We start from the raw sequence: 5491 nt of genomic DNA on the forward strand, positions 1-5491 counted from the left end.
GATGGAGGGCAGCTGACCTTGGAGCCAGGAAGAGCCAGTCACATAGAGAGTGTGTGATCTGGCCAGTGATTTACCTTCAACCAAGTAATGACACCTCTCAAAGTTGTCAGTCACTTTCTAAGACAAGCTGCAGAGAGGGGGTGTGCTAACCTGGATTGGTAGAGGGAATTTCCTCTTCTGGAAGTACCCTCTCCCAATGAAATCACAAGTGTAGTCCTTATCTTTATCCCTTCATTTTCATAGTGATTTCTTTGTATTTTGCAAATCAGTGTTCGAACAGATAAAGAATGGATAGAAAGACTAACAATATAAATGGGAAAATAAACAAGAAAGCATGCTGCGTGTGATTATAGTAAGAGTTAAGGCACGTGGGAGAGGGATTATTTGTCCCCATTTTGTACCGGAGCAAACTAAGACACGGGAAAAGTAAAGTGACTTTCCCAAGATCCCCAACTTAGTTTCTTCCATCTTTTGTTGGAACCCTTCTTAATTTTTCACCATTAATTCTTTCCTATTTATCCTTGTACATAGCTTGTTTTGTGTATGTTTGCACGTTGTTTCTCCCATTAGATTATAAACTTCTCAAGGGATTGTCTTTTGCTTCCTCTTGCATCCCCAGCCCTTAGTCCAGTGCCTGGTGAATGGTAAGCTTTCAATGTATGTCGGAGCAGAAGGCAGAGCCCTCTATAGTCTTCTGCTAAATCTGTGTAGTGTATTGCACATAAGAGCTTTTCCAATCAATGGGATGCTGTATGCTGGTCTGGCTTTTAAGGAACCAGAAAAGTTGGCTCAGTAGGCTTGGGTCAGGAGGGACAAGCTGTGACCCTATTTTGTTTTTTAAACTTTTTTTTTAAACCCTTACCTCCCCTCTTAGCATCAATACTGCGGATTGGTTCCAAGGCAGAAGATGGTAAGGGTTAGGCAACTGGCATTAAATGACTTGCCCAGGGTCACATAACTAGGAAATGTCTGAGACCAAATTTGAACCCGGGACCTGTGGTCTCTAGGCCTGACTCTATTCACTGAGCCACCTAGCTGCCCTATTTTTAAAACTCTATAGTGCTTCTGGGATTGAGAAGTTACCTTATTTTGTCGTCTCATTTCCCTGTATCGTTTTCCAACTTCCTCCATATCTTCATAGCTCAAACGCATTCTGTCTGGTGCAGTGTTAACCGGAGGCACTTCCAAAAGATTTGATTGTGGAGAGGGGGAGCTTATGGACAAAGCCTTTTCCTTAGACTTTGGTTTCCTTCTTTGTCTTTTGCCATAGATATAATCTGAGGTGGGGAAAGGGGGAAGGTTCAGAACAAGAAGCAGATCATTACAATCCATATACTTGGAAGGGAAGAAGAAAAGGATCAAGAAATATTCTGCTTTATCCTAGCACCCTCAATCCATCAACAAATACTTACGGAATATTGATCACATATGAATCACTGAACTAGATGCTTTGAGGAACTTTAAGAAGTGGCCTTAGGGCACTTAAGGTAATACCCTTAATAAATTTATAATTTTATTATAATTTATAAACCATAAACAAATAAAAAAGGTAAATAATAAAATTTAAGTGGTATCATAGATTTAGAGCTAGACAGAACCTTACAAATGGGTTCTGAAACTGAAGTAGGGAGAAGATCGTTGACTGGTGCAAGGTAATGTAGGTAGAAATTAGCAGAACTGGGATTTGAACACAGATGCTGTGACTCCACATTCAGTGGATTTTTCCATGTGGCCATCCTACAAGCTTAGAATTTCAGACCTGGAAAAGAATTGAAGATTGGAGTCAAGAAGGTCTGAGTTTGTATCCTACCTCAGACACTTACTAGTTGTCTTGCTCAGAACAAGTTACTTAGCTTCTTCTCTAGGTCTCAGTTTCTTCATCTGTAAAATGGGAATCATAATCACATTGATCTAGCAGGCTGGCTGTAAGGATCAAATGATATATACCTATGGTAAAGCATTTTGTACACTTTAAGATGCTAAATAAATATTAGGTATTGTGATGGGGGACATTAGCAATGATAGTTCTGTCCTTAGAAAACAGCTTGATAATGATTTCCAGAAATGCTTGTTGGAGAGTGTTTTCCCCTCCTTCCCTCCCTTCTCTATTTCAGCATTTATAGGTAATCCCTCTAATTGTTTCCTGCTGGAATCCTGCCTAATGATGAAGAGCCTTTTTTAATTGTCTAGTGACCTAGGATTGAGTGTACATACAAAAGATTCAAATGGACAAACTTTCTTTTTTTTTTTTTCATAGCATTTTTCAATTGAGGAGAGAGAAATGCTCTGTGAGTCTTCAGATGGGAAATGGTTTGTGGCTGCTGCCTCATCTCTCCAGCTGACCAATGTGTGGCCATGAAGACATGACATCTCAGTTTCTTCTATCTCTTCGCATTTATTCTTTCTGGAAATGAAATGGACCAGATTACAGCCTTGTGACCTTCAAACGGTTGGAAGAGGCGCCAAAGGTTCTCTTAGTTAACCAGAGCTTGGAGAAGCCATAGCAGGAGTGCCCTGCTTGACCCAACCCAACAAAGCACAATAAATAAGCAGAGACATCTTGCCCTGCAAGCAAGGAAGTGTTTGTACTTCACCTAGAAGAGAGCTGGGTAAGTATTCCTTAAAAGGAGAATATATTCTTAGTACTGGGTTAGTGCTCGTAGGGAGTACTTAGTACTCCCTAGGTTATCGTAGGGGAATGTTTTACAGCACCATTTGAAATTTAAGCCCTCTATCCTGAAAATATATGTAGAGGGGAAAGTGTGCCTTGGTTGGAGGGAGGACATCTTTGTTTTCGTCTTTGCTATACTTTATCAATAAATATCCTATTGTAAAAGTTAATTTTTGTTAATTGGTTAATTGGTATTAGGAAGATGGTAACTGGTAGACTGATATTGAAGAGATAGGGGGCTCATGAACAATAGAAGTAGAAAGCTCAACCCTTCTGAGTTACCCCTGGAATCCTGAAGGAAAAAGTAGTAGAAACAATCTGGAGAACCAGTCAGCTTTGAGTTGCTAGACTGAGCCAGAGCCTATGCTACAGTATCATTATTGGTAATAGTAGTAACTATTATCATTATTATTCACAAGAATAACCTTGTGACAAAGGTAGATATTATTATCCTTGTTTTAGAGATGAAGTTGGGAGCCAATGAATGAATTGCTCAAGCTAAAAAAGCTAGTGAGTTATGTGGAAATTTGTGTTGCATGTATAGACATATTCGTAATGGGTTTGCCCCTCTGGCTTAGAGTTGTCACCAAGACAGAAAGTAAAGGTTAAAAAAAAAAAAACAGTTGTCTCTCTGAATTTACTAAACCTTTACCTTCTGTCTCAGAATCAACACTTAGTTTAAGTTCTCAGGCAGAAGAGTGTTAAGGACTAGACAACAATTAGGGTTTAGTGACTTGCCTAGGGTCACACAGCTAGGAAGTATGAGTTCATATTTGAACACAGGACTTCCTGTCTCTAGGCCTGTCCTCTCTATCTACTGAGAGAGCTAGCTGCCCCTACATCATAAATAATTTATTATGTAATTATAAATTTATTATATATGATGTAATTAACAAATGTTTACTGATTATTTGGAGGAATGAAAAGATGCAACCCGCCCCCCTAAGTTCTTACTTTTCCTTTTCTCTTGTTTTTCATTTTTCCTGGATGCAGACCAATATCTAAATGAAGCTACCAGATCTTGTAGGTAGATTACGTTGAACTTGTTCATGGAGCTCAGATAGATTACCACATCCTCAAACTCCCGTTCAGTCAGAGGAGCATTAACCTGAATACAGAAAGAAAACCTGATTTAAAGGATGGGAGGCAAAACCCAAACCAAGTACCTCATGCTTTGGCTAAAGAGCCTGGTTCTAGACATCTTCATGGGGGAGAACAGATTCTGGGGCAACAGGTCTGTTTAACTTAGGGGTGCTACTGACTCCCCAAGGGCAGGAAGGAAATGGAGTCAGTTAAAGCTAAATAACTCAATCTAGGTTGCTCAGTTCTAAATTCTAGAAAAATTTCATTTTCTCATAGGAGAGTCTTGTCCCACTGTTAAAATTTCAGGGTCAGCATTTATACCTCTAAAATGAACAAATGCTACAAATCAGGGCATGATTTACTATTCCTTTAGATTTAAGAAAGTGATGCAGAAAATATTTATTGTAGATTAAACTGCTGTTTATGTCAATTTATATAATGTATATTAAACTGAAAAGATTGCCATTTGTATTTTTTTTTCACCAACACACCCCTGATCTTGGCCTTCCAATATTTTTGGTCCTTCTTTGGTTTTCCCTTAGTGCTATACTGGACCATCCAACCAGTGCTGACCCACAATATGTCACTGATCCTGATTTATATGTATACTCTGGTTTGCACTGTCCTCTTATAAATCTCTCACCCCTCATTAACTCTAGCTATAAAGACACCTTTGCCCTTTCAGAGCTTGTTACCCCAATCCTCATCCCAAACCCTCAATAATCTGTTGTTGCCAGACTTCTGTCTGAAAAGAGATACTCATGGCAAATCCTGGCTTGCCCTTAGTATGGCTCTGGATTCTGGGGCGGATAGCCTACAACTACTTCTTCATGTGTGGCATATGAATGGTAGTGCTTTAGGTTGGACTTCATAGACTTAACAGTTAAGAGGCTTCCCTCCCTTTTTTGTTTCTTCTTCCTTCTTTCCTCTTTCTCATTTCTTCCCTTCTTCTCTCCCTCTGATTTATGCTCTGTATACTTTTGCATTGAGTATAAATAAATATATATACAACTCTATATAAGAAATATATAGTACATATGTAATCCATATATATAATTATATAGTATATGCACACATTTATATATAGCATAAGCATATTGTACATATGCTCATAGTATATATAGCATATACATAATCTATATACAGTATAAAAGATAACATATACCATATATGTACTAAAAACTTACATACTACATAGTATAAATATGTAGTATATAGATACATAATCTATATATAAAATAAATATACATTATATGAACACATATACTACATATAAACACATCTCTCTATATATAGTATACACAATATACCATATAATATATTGTGTATCATATACCCTATATAATATATTATACTATATTTTATATATACTATAATATATAGTATACATACATCTATAATATAGCATAAATATATAGTATGTATAGTACATATAATATAATATACATCTGTGTATAAATACATAATATATATGTATAGTACATATAGTATAATATACATCTCTGTATAAATACATAATATATACAATCTATATATAATATAAATATGTAGTCTACATACATATATAGTATATATATACACACACATCTCTGTATAGTATAAATATATATAGTATACATACATCTATAGTATAGCATAAATATATAGTATATAATATAATATACATCTCTATATAATATAAATATATAGCATACATATAATATAAAATATATAGTCTAATATATATATATATAGCAT

The 5491-nt window shown here is 36.3% G+C and overlaps 1 long non-coding RNA gene across 1 annotated transcript; it reads right to left on the reverse strand.

Annotated features, from left to right (window-relative positions):
* Nucleotides 1-1083: 1083 nt before the first annotated feature.
* On the reverse strand, nt 1084-1749 carry LOC123254411. Its single transcript, XR_006506670.1, has 2 exons — nt 1604-1749; nt 1084-1277 (listed from the first exon to the last, which is right to left on the reverse strand). It is a non-coding gene; the product is annotated as an uncharacterized LOC123254411 (long non-coding RNA).
* Nucleotides 1750-5491: the final 3742 nt, after the last annotated feature.

This window comes from Gracilinanus agilis, unplaced genomic scaffold (genome assembly GCF_016433145.1).
Source record: "Gracilinanus agilis isolate LMUSP501 unplaced genomic scaffold, AgileGrace unplaced_scaffold21458, whole genome shotgun sequence".
In the NCBI taxonomy this organism is placed as follows: Eukaryota; Metazoa; Chordata; class Mammalia; order Didelphimorphia; family Didelphidae; genus Gracilinanus; species Gracilinanus agilis.